The sequence below is a fragment of the Lonchura striata genome, chromosome 8 (assembly GCF_046129695.1).
Source record: "Lonchura striata isolate bLonStr1 chromosome 8, bLonStr1.mat, whole genome shotgun sequence".
NCBI classification, from domain to species: Eukaryota; Metazoa; Chordata; class Aves; order Passeriformes; family Estrildidae; genus Lonchura; species Lonchura striata.
In genome coordinates this window covers 27,353,481-27,367,961 of record NC_134610.1, presented here as the reverse complement: position 1 = coordinate 27,367,961, position 14,481 = coordinate 27,353,481, and the positions used below count along the sequence as shown (strand labels likewise).

Sequence of the window (14,481 nt, the reverse complement as noted above, 5' to 3'; positions counted from 1 at the left end):
ATTAACTTTAAGTCACTACTTTTTCAAAAGTCGGAAGTAAAGATCTGGAATGAAGTTTCAGTTCAGGCTTTTCTTCCTGCCACACTGTCACACAAAAACCCTAAGCTATTTCTGGCTGTTCTTATTTTTAGATTGTTCTTCATATACCATTTACCGTCATTGAAATTAATGAGAAAATAAAAGGAGTGACCTTTGGCTAGGCACATACAGTTTATGCATGAGCTAAACAGCAGGATCCTTTTTCATTCTTCTTTTTCCCACATTCTCTTTCTCCCTGCTCTCCCTCATCCAAATATAATTTGTAAAGCCTTTAGAGCCTTTCATCCTGTGTGTTTCCACTGTGTTCCTTTAGATGAATCTCAGGTCCCTGATTCACATCTATTCTCTTTTGCTGAAAGGTCAGTGGCACCCTTGTTTTATGAATATAATCTACCATTCTCTGGAACTTCAGAATCGTTTCCAAAACTCCCAGGCAAAATTCATACAGCTCAGGGTGCAGACAAATATTGGCATTACTGTAAGGAGCACTCTCCCTACACAAATACAAGCCTGGATGTTCCAAGTTACGTTGTTTACAATAAGGAAGCATTTACTGAAGATCTGAATACTTCTGAAGCTATTATTCCAATTGCAGACATTCTCAACCTGTGGCCTTAACATAACATTGACTATGTAATTCATGCCCAGCTTTCTGCAGCAGGTGGACAAGTGCATTTGACAGATATCAACAAAGCCACCGTGCCTGAACAGAGTAGAACGCGCCCAGTGAGGTTTCCTGGAGCACCGCTGTCGCAGCGAGCCTTGCACTGTCCCACTGTGGAGTTCTCTGCCAGGAGGAAACGCTGCCAGCTCTGCCTGGTTTACAGGGTGGGTTGGATATGTTCTCATTATAAATTGCACCTTGAATGATTTTCAGTGCAGCAGTTTCAGAATCCTCGGTTGAAAACAGTAAGGTTCGAGTGTTGCCTCCAAACAGTGAAGTTCATTTCCTGGCTGAGGGGAGGGAGTCAAATAGAAGTGTGTTATTACCAGGAAAGTCCCATTTATGCTAGCTGGAAAAGAGGTATGCAACCATTTTGAGAGGGAGCACCATGATTTTCCAGTACTTGTGACAATTATTGCTAACAAAAATGAGAACTGATACGTATTTGGGTTAAGGGAAATGCTTATGACAGTATAAGATGCCAATGCTGACAGTAAATCTGTTTTGTAGTTGTTTATGGAATTTTGGTGGGGGAGTGGGGTGGGTTTGGTTTGGATTTTTTCTTTGTTGTTGGTTGGTTGGTTTTTTGTTCCAAGTGTATGGATGTACCTCTGCATTCTAGAGTTTAAATTCAAGTGAATAGTTACTTATTACTTCGTGTTAACAATCCTGACTGTATTTTATTTGCACCTTTTAGGTGGTATTTTAAAACACTGATTACTGAAAAACTTTTGGTAAATGTCTATATTCTCATTGTTTGCCATGCGTATTCATAGAGATTTACAGCATCACAGAATGGGTAAGGTTGTAAGAGATCACTGTAGGTCATGTGGGCCAAACTCCCTGCTCAAGCAGGGTTATCCCAGAGCACAAGGCACAGGATTGTGTTCAGAGGGTTCTTGGGTATCTCCCGAGAGAGAAATTCTACAGCCTCTGGGCAACTGGTTCCCATGCATGGTCACTGTACAGTAAAGAAGTTCTTTCTCACGTTCAGGTGGAACTTCCTGTCCATCACTTTCTTCTCTTGCGCTCAACATCATCACTAAGAGCCTGATCCATCCTCATAGCACACACCTCCCTCCCCCTTTAAATATTTATACACATTATGAAGTGCCCTCTCGGTCATCTCTTCTCGAGGACGAAATTCATCTGCTGGCCGTGACTGATGTCGCCTGTTCACTTTCACTTACGGAGAAGTTCGTGAATAGTTCCTCACACGAGGCCCAGCGCTGTCCTAGCACGTCGCGTGTGTTTTGTGTGTGCGCGGCAAGCGGGGTACCCGTAAATCCCGTGTGCGGGGCCGGGGGCCGCTCTGCGCCCCTCACAGCTCCCGCGGCCCGCACACAGACCCCGGCACGCCGCGGGCGGCCTCGCCGCGGGCCCGTCCCGCCGCCGCCGCCCGGCCCCGAGCGCGGCCCGGGGCGGCCCGGGGGCGGTGCTGGCGCGCGGGGCGGGGCGCGAGGCGTGTCCGCGGGAGGGCGGCGGTGCCACGGCCGCCACCGGCCCCAGCCCCTGCTCGGCCTCCGCCGCGGCCGCACCAGGTAAGGCGCCGCGTCGCCTCCCCTCAGCCGCACCTGCGCCGGGCGGCGGGGGGCCGCCGGCAGTTTCGTGCCGAGGGGCTCCGGGGAGGGGCGGGTGCGGCTGCCGCGGTGCCCCACCCGCCGCTCTGTCGCCTCGGATCCCGGCGCCGAGCCCCGGCTGCGGGCGGGCCCCTCCTGGCGGCGCGGGGACCGCGGCCGGGCCCGCCTCGCTCCCTGGACCCCGCCTGCCGTGCGCCGGGACCCGCTCCGCCAGCGCCCGGGAGCCGCTCGCCGCCGCTCCCCCTCGGCCGCCGCTCCGCCGGCCATCGGCGGCTCCGGAGCGGGGCTGGGCTGGGCTGTTGGAGGCTATTCGGTAACAGCCTGGGCCATAAATGATTAACTGCGCTCCCCGGGAGCCGGGTGTCGCTGAGCGTGGCCGCCCGTGCCCGGCGCGCTGAGGCGGCGGAGCGGTCGGTCCCGAGCCGCCGCCGGGGGCTCCGGCGGGGCTGTGAGCGCTGCTGCCAGCGCTGCTGCCAGCGCTGCCGCACCGCAAGGTAGGCACGGAGCTGCTGTGCCTCGGCTGCTGCTTCGGCGTAAATCCGCCCATTTGCCGTTCTTTTTTTATCTCTGCCAAGGTAAAAGACCGCCAAGATGATAGGGCTTTTTTGTAACTGATTTTGTATTTAGTTTAGGATTTGTTGGGTTTTTAAAATATTTGTTGTCTTTTTTACTATACATAACAAAATTCGTAGGTTTGGAATTCGTTGATAGGCAGTGGCAGCTGGCAGTACTCTTATTCTCTATCAGAATGCAATGCCTCCTTTGTTGCGCTGTAAATTAATAGTGTAAGCTCCTTCCCCACCCTCAGCCTCATCCCTTGGAGCTGTGCATCCCTTGTACTACCAGATTTGTTTTCTTTTGGAGAACTAAGAGACACCACAGAAAATCCATCTGTTTTATTCCAGATCACATTCCACTGGATTGATTTGGTTGATTTCGGTTTCAAAATGTGCTTCACAGCAACTAATGATCTTCTTTGGGAATTTTTTTTTTTTTAATTAACCTTTAAGTTTGAATTACCAGTGTTTGCAAGAGGCATTTTCCTTCTGTTCCTTCAAGCTCTTGATGCAGTTATAAAGTATTTTCCAAAACATTCAAGAAGGTAAACTAAAAACTTCCTACACAGAAAGTGGAAAAGGCTGCTGCATGTAGAATGTCAAGTTAAGTAGGAATGTATTTGCACTATCCATGAAAGAAATCCTGGATGGCAACCTGTTGAGTGCCACTGACTAGAGTCTTCAAGCTGCTGTAAGCAGGACACTGTGCCCTTGCCACAATTGTTTCTGTGAATGCAGTCAAACCGTGCAAATGCAGAATGATTTCCAGGTCAGAACAAGTTGATGAATTTAGTGAGACGCCATCACAAACTGCTGGAGCCAAACACTGGTGCTAGGCTGTGAGTGTTCTCCCACTAATTGTGCTAGGGAAGTAGAAGGAGTTTGGCACTTTGAGAACAGCAGGATCTGTTAAATGTAATGAGACACTAAACAAGATAAGGCTTGTTCTGTGGCAGGTGCTGTATAACTGTAAGGAGGTAAGGCCACAACTCTGGGAAATTTACTGCATAAAAAAAGTGCTGTGATAAAGATGAATTAAACTAAGTACCCTTCAAAATGTCCTCAGGGTTATCCTTAAGTGAAGGGTCTGTTTCCACAGCCCCTTATGCCCAGGCTGATGCATGAGAAGAAATGTGCTTGAGAATTATTGTTATGTCTGATATAGAGTAAAAGCCTAAAACTGAACTGAGCCTAAAACTGAACACAAGTGTCTTTCTTTGTTGAGAACGCTTTGGTTCTCAATGTAGATCTGTTATTCTTATCTAGTCCTTCTTGCTCAAAGAAACGGAAACAAGGCTATATTGGGACATCTTCCTGCTGTTTCCCAAATTTTAAGGAAATGCTTGTCTGGAGCCGAAATTGATTCAGGCCTGTTTTTAAGAGAAAGTACAGAGTTTCCAGTGGCCTACAATGTATTTTATATTTTCTTCAAGTTTTTCCTCTAGCAATCATGTGCCTGTCAGCAGTTGTAGACAGCCTATATTTTGCATTATATCTCACAAATCGTTATGTTTGTGTACTTTTTTACCCACACATATGGTCTCTTGTCATTCTAAAGGTCTGTGTTTCCTGGTGTGTTTTCAGAGGCCATGTCTTAGACGTCTTTAGACACTGTTAGCAATGTTAGTCATGCAGAATAGAAAAAACCCCACCTCAGTCATGTTCTCAAAACAATCTGCTATCGTGCTTTACAAATATAAAGGAAAGGTCAAACTCCACTTTTCACTGTGCACTGGAGGATAAAAGTAAAGCTGTGTAATGACTTGGAGCAGAACACCAAAGGGCAGTGAGACTTTTCATGAAGATCTAGGGAAGAAAAATAACAGTTAACTGTTAATTGTAGTTGATTTGTAGCTAATATCAAGGATTTTATTGTCCATGTTGCTCTTGAGAAATACGGCTCCTGTGTGGTGCTACTCTACGCTGTGCAGCATTTTTCTGCACAGTGCAGTTTTTTCTGCACTGCTCTAATGCTTCAGTTTTTCTGTTCCTCCTGCCTTCCTTCCTCAGATACGTCAGCAGCTTTCTCACAGTTTTCTTCTTCTAGTATAAAAAGAAACAGTAGTGAAGCACATTTATTTTAGCCTGACACCTTCTCCTGTTAAAAGTTGTTTGAAAGCAGTGCTTTGTAACATTACTAAATCAAAGAATTTGGATCCTGAACTTCACTGAGATTAACAGGGGGCTTTGCATGTCACACCTCTATGCCCTGTGGGTTTCTTGCACCTTGAGCTTCAAGATGTGTGGCATGGTTTAGCCTCTACTTTGCATTGGCAGGAGTCTCTTTACAGTCCTCAGAATGGTAAGCTCTTGTTTTAGAGAGCATGAAATGAGGGGGTGTATAGTTACCTTGGGGGTGTATTTGTCATGGCAGGACTTTTACTTCCCATGTATATATGGGAGTGGCATCATAGCTGCTTCCTACAGCAAAAATTTTGGCCCTTGTGCAGTCTTGTAATGTGCCAAGGACCAGCTCCTTGCCTGATGTAATTTGATAAGGTGGTCAGAAGACCTAAATGTAACTGGCACCTTGACCAATGGTGTGTGCAAAATACATTGTTTGGTTTTGGTGCCATTGTGGGATCACAGGGAATATAAATTTTGGGATATGGCACGGAGCTGGGGAGTGAAAACTGACACTTTTTGACTGTTTAGTTTCATGGTACGTGGGTGGGACATGCAGGGAAGAGGGCAAGTCTGTCATCTGTAACTCCTGTTTCTGAATGAAAATGCAGTAATTCCCTAGTTCTAGGTATGGGTTAGAAGAAATCTATTTTAGGTTATTAGCTTCCACTGTCAGTCCTGCTGAAAGTTTGTGCATGTGAAGCTTGTTTAGAAACTGTAATGAAATCATATGTGCAAGTCCCATTTTGAATTTGTGTGTACCTTTGCGTGTAAAATCTCGGAATTGAAGTGTCATTGGAGTAGGCAGAGAAGTAAAATATTTTTTCCTTCTGGGAAGTTGTCGGCAGATGACATAATTGTCGGTGAGACTTCAGAAACAGACTTCAAAATTAGAGTCTAATATTGGTTTCTCAGTATAAAATAACTCTTTTTCGTGAATTGGCCATCTTTTATACTTTATGGGCAATGCCAAATTTGCTCAATTACTAAAGTGATTATTAAACAACAGTGACAATGGTTTCACTTATTTTCCAGTACAATTGCACTTTTACTAGATGTACCAGAAAAAGCTCCTGATGATTTTCTGTTTATACAATACTGCTGCAGACCCTAATTAGGGTTTGGGAATAAAATCAAAACTCTGCAAGTGTTTTAAGCTTCTCTTGTAAAACAACAATAATCTAGAATGCCAGCCCATCTTTTTATAATACAAAAGCAACTAAAAATATGCTTTGCATGTACATAGTGGGAAAGGATTGTGGCATAACATTTCCAAAGCTTGTTCTTTTCTTAGTTTGCTTTTAACTGAAGCTCTGCAGTTTCTTCCAAAGCCATGAGTTACAAATGAATCTGCAATACTTTGTGACTCCTTGTCCTTTCCTTCAGACAAAAGGCCCTTTCAAACCATTGTGGAACAGTCACTGATTTTCATGTGGTCATTCAAGAAAAGGATAGCGATTGGCCTTCATAATAGGCCTTTCAGTACTCTCTCAAGTGGTTTGCTGGCTGAAAAAATGCCTATGGCAGTGTACTGTGTCCAGTATTTAAATTAATGATGAATCTAATCTCCTAAGTGTTGGAAAGGTAAGAGTTCAAATGGCAAAGAAGCCTCACCTGTTTGTGGATACCAGTGTGCTGCTAGTCAGAGTTTGGGGCAGATATTGGCCTGTGTGAACTGCTGCAGTTTTATTTGATTTTCTTTGACTGAAGGTCTGTTGTTTTTTCTTTTTTTTTTAAGTGGCAACCTGGTGTTGCCATGAACTGTGTTTCTGAGAGGGTTGATGCTTTTTTTTGTCCTGGGTGGAGTTGAGCAATGCTATCTGTTTTGTGCTATGCATAGCCAAGCAAACTGTTATGGTGGCTATCCTTGAAGGTTGTGGGTGTATTTTGAGTTGGCATTCAAGAAGCTGCTGCCGCCGTGGTGTTGACAGCTCAGTCTCACGGAGTTATCTTTCTATGCTAGTAAAGTCAACCTGCCTGGCAGCATTTCAGAATAAACACCTTAGGTTTGGGGTAGGTAGACTGGTGTTTGTTGGCCCAAACTTGTGTAAAGTACGTGCAAGAATTTATCGTGCTTGACTGAGCCTTACCTGGAGCACCACCAAAAGATATAGTGTTGGTGAGACATTTCCAAATGAGGATAGCTCTTCAGGATCCTGGCTAATTTTGTTAAAAATTTGTGCAGTACTTGCCCTGAAGGTTCAACCCTGGAGTGTCTGCCTGAATGGTAACTGTGGCACCTGGCTTTCATTGCTGCAGGAGAGTGGTTCATAGTGGCAGATCAAGACATGAGACTTCCTTATCAGTTAGGTGCAACTGCCACCAAAGAGTATTTGGGCTCTGGATGACTTGAAGCTCAAGCACGTACTTAAATGATTGTTTCAGACTAAATTACTTAATACATAAAACCAGCAGTGTCCTACACACATCCAGTTTGTGGCTTTCTCTTCTGCACTACACTTAAGTTATTCCCTTTTAGTATCTAAATTACAGTGCTCTGTATGGTTCTCTGTAAAATTAAATGCAATAAAACCATTGCACAGCAGTTTGGGTGTGGTAGCATTTCTCAGTTGGAATATGTTCAGAAGCTGTGGTTTATGGTAGCAGTGGAAAACCTACAAGTCCCAAAATATTATCACTATGGGACTTCTCCTTTCTGTGTTGCTGAGGGAATAACTACCTTATGCAGTGATATTAGCCTGTGTAGAATTTGATTTAGTGATCTTTAAGACCCAATCGGTGCCTTTTCTGTGTTTCTGTTTTCCATTTATAACTTAGTTTTGGCTAGAATTTGTTTTTAATTGGCTGGTTTGTTCAGGTGCTGTCATGTGACACTGTGCTTTGGTGTTAGAATTGGAGCTTGCTGTCCTTGCACTGGGTATGTTGGAGTGAAGGATGGTGTGGAGATAGACTGCACAGCTCTAAGGTGCAGAAAAGCTTCATCATCTGTTCCCGCAGCTGCTGAGGTCTCCCATGTGCTGCACACATTTTGTTACTAGAATGAAAGAAGGAAACCTGCTTGTTTAAATTCTTGAGGGTTTCTTCCTCTACAATAACCAAATTATGTTGTATACAGACACAGTGGAAGCCAAAAGGGAGTGGATAATTCATCTGGCCAGCAGAAAGGCAGCCAAATCTGAAATGTAAGGAAAGAGCAGGAGAAAGGAGTCAAAAAATCAAATGTGTCCTGTCAGGTGCACAGAGCTCTAGTGCAGGTGGGGCAAGAGGTGCCCTGAAGAGATCTGAAGTGTAAGGCAAAGAAAGAGCAGCTGCTATGTAAGAGAAGTGCCTGTAGGCTTGGAAGAGAGCAGAAGGAGATGGTTGGAGGAAGCCCTGATAGGGAGGAAGATTGGGCTTTTTGAAACAAGATGATCCAAATTGTGTGCTATTGGGTCTGCATCACAGCATGGCTGGTAGCCTCACAGATTTTTCCTATTGTGAAAGACACAAGCCCTTCATGTCTGAAACAGGTGCAGGCTACATCCTCTGTAGATGAGTTTCTGGGGAAGAGATACTTCAAACCAAGGTCCTGTCAGACCTCTCCATGTATTGGCAGTTTTGCAGCACTTTGATGTGAATAGGAGTTTGTTTCTCTGTCCTTAGCCAAGAATATGACATGAGAGCCAGCCATGGAGCGGGCTGCAGCAGTTCCACTGAGCGCTCAGTCCTGAAACTTGTGACTGTTCTGTGCGAGGATTCAGAGTCCACAGGGTGTTTCAGGATGAAGGGTGCTCTATAATGGGAAATGTTGTACTTTATTTTGCAGTAAAGTGAGTAAGCCTACAAAACTTCCTTAAGTTCTGAACAACACAGGTTGTTTGGATGTGGATACCATCCCTGGAAGTGTTCAAGGCCAGTTTGAGTGAGGCTCTGGGCAACCTGATTTAGTGATTGATGTTCCTACTCCTGCGGCTTGGGGGCTGGAACTATGTGATCTTTCAGGTCCTTTCCAGCCCAGACCATTCTGTGATTCCATGATTTGGCAGTCCGGGAAGTCACTCTGCTGTTGCATAACCTGGCATGGGATGGTCATATATGTAAATTCATCTATGGTACTGCCATGAGTACAACGAGGATTGCAATGAGGAGATGACTGAAAGGGGACCTTGTCAACGTGTTTAAATATCTAAAGGGAAATCCCAAGAAGATGGAGGAGGCTGTTCTTGATGGTGCCGAGCGATAGGACAGGAGGCAATGGGCAGAAATTGATGCATGGGGAGCTCCACCTGAACATGAGGAAGAACTTTATTGTGCGGTGACTGAGCACTGGAACAGATTGCCCAGAGAGGGTGTGGAGTCTGTTTCAGTGGAGATATTCAAGAGCCATCTTGACCTAATCCTGTGCAGTGTGCTCTAGGATGGCCCTGCTTGAACAGGGAGGTTGGAGCAGATGACCCACTGTGGTCCCTTCTGACCCAACCCATTCTGTGATCTCTTGACAAAGAATAATGGGTTTCCATTTTCTTTGCTTCTGGGATAAGGCTGACATACTGGCATTTTAACACCTGATTCCCCTCTCTGAAGTTAACCTAAGTATACAACCATGATTATTTTGTTCATTACCGTACAGATGATGAAATGTTCGAAATTTTTAATTGCTGCCCGAGTGTTGGATTTCCAGAGATATTGAATGCAGGAAGTTATTACTGCAGTTGTGTACAGTCAAGTCCTCTAACATCAGCCTGTAAATGGGTGATGGTGTCATCCAAAGCTTTTTAGTGAGAATTGTTAAAAAGCAAAACATGATTTCTTAATCTGTAACAAGGGACTTTTTAAATGAAAGAGGGATCATCTTGTAGTTGCAAGATCTATAAAACTGCAAAAGAGTTAGTCATTAGCATTGTTGCCTCATATTAAAAGAATGCAGCAATGTAACTCATTAGTTAAACTTGAATAGCACACTTTCAAGCTACTGTTCACTGTTTTAAGTAAATAGTATCTTCATCTAAAGAGCTGCTTAGCCTCATATTAGAGATTTCTGTGAATTAAAAAAGAAAAATCTCAGGATTGCTGTTACTGATGACAAAAACCGGACATTTTGTACCATGGTATGGTACTTATTCTGGGCTGAATTTGACCTACCAGGCTATGCATCCTCACTGAGCTGGCTGTGAAGTCAGAGCCCAGCTCTGCAGAAGTGGTTCAATAGAGGGAAATGGTCAAACATGTGATAGCAAGGGCTGTTTTTCTGCAGTGCCAAAAGACCTGGGCAAGGACAGCTTGTTTTGAAATGTCAGTCTGTAAGGTCGGAGTGTGGTGAGGGTGCTTCCCCACATGTATGGGAGCAAGGCTCCTGCAGAGCTGCATTCCTTCTCCAGGCCTCTGGCCAACATGGGGAACTGCTGGAGCTGCAGCCAGCTGGCAGCTGGGCTGCTTTGCAAGGGCTGTTGCTGAGTGTGCTGGTTTTGTTGGATTTTGTCTTTAAATGAATTTGGGACCAGACTCCATAAAAGGCTTTGCCTTTTGCTTGTTTGGGATTTTTTGTGGAAGGGACCTCAGGAACTCTTACGTGCTACATTTTGGGACGTTTTTGGTTTCCAGTACTGATCACAGGAGTTTTGGGAGGGAATCTGCTGTTAATTGAAATGGAAATACAGTAGATGAACTCCTTAAGAGACAGGCCATAAATCATTAACTGTCTGTGTTAATACAAAGCTAGAAAGGTATGTGTTCATGGATCATAGTTTAACACCCCCCCCACCTTCAAAAAACAACGACAGAAAGTTCCACCTTAATATAAGGGAGAACTTCTTAACTGTAGGAGTGGCGTGCACTGGAACAACTTTCCCAGAGTGGCATTCAATATACCTGGAGATATTCAGGAATTGTGTGGATGCAGCCCTGTGCAACGGGCTCTGGGATGACCCTGCCTGAGCAGGGATGTTGGTCCAAGTAACCGACTGCTGTCCCATCCAACCTTACCCAATCTGTGACTCTGTGGAAGGATATAATCATCTCACTCTTATTTTGAAATTCAGTAATTCTGGTTTTAATCCTCAGCTTTTACAGTGTGATGTATTCCTCAACGTACGCCAGGAGTTGCTTGTCTGGCTTCTCAAGTTCATTGACTTTGGTAATTCACTAGAAAAAGTGTACTTTAGGTGGCTGAGAAAATTTTAGTATTTAATATATTGGTGATCAAGGTGAACATGAGGTAGTCAGGCAGTGTGTGTGTTTGAAATCTGCGGCTATGGATGTTGGGGGATTTGCTTATGTTTGAAACCTTTGGTTGTTCATACTGAGGATGGGAGTTATGGGTGATGTTGAGCAGAACTCCCACCCTGCAGGTCCATCTGTGAAAGCCAGGAGACCTTGGAAACAAGAAAGATAGGTTGTAGTTACTCTGTGCCACTCCCCTCTTCTACTGAAGTGGCAAATATCTTAGGAAAAAAAAGGAAAAATAACATCAGTGTACTATGACTTTGCAGAGCTAAAACATACTGATAATTATACTGAAGGCTGATAATTCGCAAAGCAGAGGTTGGACTAGAGATGATAGCTTGGCCACATATAGTGCATGTAATGCTTTTCATGCAACTTTCTGTCATTAAATGGGATGTTATTTTTTTTTAGTGGACCGTAAAATATTCAGACCATGTCCTGTGGGCAAGTGGTTATTACTGGAATAAACTTTACTCTTGGTATCTCAAAGGCACTTGGAGCAGAGGTGCCAAGTCATAGAGCAGTTGCTGAGTCTCAGTGTCAGCAGTAAATGCATGTTTGTTCCTAGGAAAGTAAATGCAGACATTAATTCAGAGTAAGTGATCATATAGAAGATGCTATGCCAATAAACTGAGGCAAACTCCAGTTTGCTTTAACAAAGGGTTTATCTGAGTTCCCTGAAGACGTTCCAGATTTGCACCAGCACTTACTTGCTTTTATCCAAACTCACTATCAGACTAGAAAACCAGAACAGAAAACTTGCTTTATTTTGCCCATGTTCCTTCATAAAATACTGAAACAAGCATTTCAGCTGAAGTCCAGGCTGAAATAATTTAAATCATTAGTGAAATAGTCTTAGCTCCAGCGTGAGAAACTTGCTTAAAAACTTTGGGTGTTATTTTGTTATTTGTATGTCATTCCCATGAAAAGGCTGCTTTGATGACCAAATTACTGTTTCATGGAAACCTTCTGTCTTAGGGCTGTGAGAGCTCTGTGTTTTCCCTTGTGATGTGAAATACCACATGGGAATGAGATCTCATTTACACTCATGGCTGAGTCTGACCAAGATCCCCTGGGTAATTCTGCTTCTTCTTCCTATTAAATCTTCAAAAGAGGCTAGAGTTGTATTTACATTTGTAAATTGATTTCATCCTGCATTTTTATTCATTATGATCCCACTCTTAGAATCTGAATGCTCAAGAGTATTTCTCCATTCTAGGTGGAGAAGGATTGGAGTTTTATATAAGAGGGAATATGTCTAACCTCTGTACTGTACAAATATTCTTTGTGGTTGTGTTCAACTCTTGTAGGACTGTCAGGAAGAAGTGTGAAACTGCTTGGGTGATGGCAGCCTGGGAGTTCTTAACCCTCCTGTCCACACACCAAGGCAATGACAATGGAGTGAAGTGAAATTGGAATTGAGGATCTGTTGCTGCTGCCATGCTGGGCCCTGGCATCGTGCTTTCTTTCTGAGCAGCATGCAGCACCTCCTTCAATGGGTGATGCAGAGTGTACATTCCTCTGCTGGGCTAGTTCCTGGTAAAGAGTCCCAGGAGGTAGTTTGTTCTTTGAACCTTCCCATTTACCCTGTTACAAAGGCACACTCAGCACATGATGTGTTGACAAGCAGTTCTACTTTTCACAGTCGTGGAGTGATGTTTTTTCAGAAGCCCAGCAATGGTGGCAGTAGATCCAGTTCCCTGAAGCCCACTTCTGTCTGTGTCCCAGTGTAACTTTCAGGGGATATCTTTAGATGTAGTCTCTACTTGGGGCTTTTTGATGAGTTTAATACTTATTTATTGTAACCTTTGATATTGGGTACTGCACAGTAAAACCCAGTATCAGCTGGGTGTCAGTATGAGGAAAAGCTGAAACCTGTTCCATGTTGAACATTTTAATGCACTCTGTGACTCTCAAAACCTAGATACTATGTGTCTTAAGCACACCTCTGTTATAGCTGGGCTGTCTTGCTTTTGGGACTGGTCTCACTGTCTTACCTGTGAGACTAAGGTGCTGTCTGCAGACTGGCAGCATAAACTCAGTATCCTCAGCCTTGATGGATCCACCACACATTGGTTGTGTGCAGTAGTCACCCTTTGTCTCCTAAAATAACCCCTCGTTCACTTTAAAGCTTATGCACTCAGACATATTTTCCCTGCCTCTTCTTATTTTAATAAGCAAATAATTTAAACATTTTAAAAAAGCATCATTTGCCTACTTTTCTTTTTCAGAATATGATTATGTCTTGAAATGTTTGTACAAAGATATATAGATTGACTTTGCTATTAAGAAAACATCTACTTTTGTTTTGGAGCAGTTTTAAAAAATGTTTTATAAAATGCTGAATAAAAACCATTTGACAGGGTGAGGGCACAGCTGATTTTGCTAGTGTGCAAAGTAAGAAGTACTGCTTCCTTCAGAAGTTTCTCTGCTTCTGTTGGGAGGCTGAAGACTGATTACATGGAGGATGTGCCAGTTTGAAAATAGTGCTGATTGCACTTGCATGGAAAATGAGTTACTTCAGCTGTTGTTCATCGCAGAATCTGTAAAGTGCTTGAGTCTTCTCATGTGCTTTTCTGACCAGAAAATAACATTGTGGATTTTTTTTCAGTTTAGTTACATTTTTTATCATTAACATTTAGTTATAAGGTTGTGGTCTGTGTTAATGAACACATTCAAATTTACATGGATCCACTGTGATATTTGTAATAAATCCATGGATATTATTTTTAATTTCTTGGCAATTATGCTGAGACCCATTATTTTTGAGCTGCCAAGCCTTGGTAAGGGGAAGCTCTCCTGACAGATTGATCTTGCAGAAGTGGCAAGTAAAACTCACAGTGGACTTCCAGGTGGCAGCAAAATTAATTTCAGAGAGAGGCAGTTTTCACACTGAAGCATGGAAAGTCCACAGATTGTGCAGAATGTTTTCCTCACTCTTTTTAGAATCTTGTGGTCGCTAGAATGTACAGAAATGGAGATCCCATAGCTCCTCTATGCACTGAACACATCCTGGCTTATCAGGGTATCAGCAATGGTCTTAACTAAGGCTTTCCAGGTTTGTGGTGTTGCTTGGTTACCATAATTCCCACAAATCTCAAATAAAGTAAAGAAAATGGAAAAAAAAATCCACCTGGTTTCTATTTATGGGCTAGGTTACTGTACAGTTGCAAACAAAACAGAATTATAAATCCTCTAAAGCTTCTGTAATGGTCATTTTTTTCCTCAAGTATCCTACTTGGCTACTCCCAAAGGCTTTCTGTTTTAAATATGTTTTATATTGGACATCTTCTAGGATTCAGCACAAACTCATCAAGTTCAGAAGCTGGAATCTTGAGAAATTATGGCTTGTGTA

General features: G+C 43.5%; 1 protein-coding gene across 1 annotated transcript in view; it reads left to right on the top strand.

Moving 5' to 3' along the window:
* Positions 1–2,147: 2,147 nt before the first annotated feature.
* SPATS2L (spermatogenesis associated serine rich 2 like) overlaps positions 2,148–14,481 on the top strand; it is a 78,761-nt gene continuing 66,427 nt past the window's right edge. The window contains exon 1 of the mRNA XM_021555470.2: positions 2,148–2,244. The gene's annotated coding sequence lies outside the window, so the exon portion shown is untranslated. The remainder of the gene's footprint in view (positions 2,245–14,481) is intronic.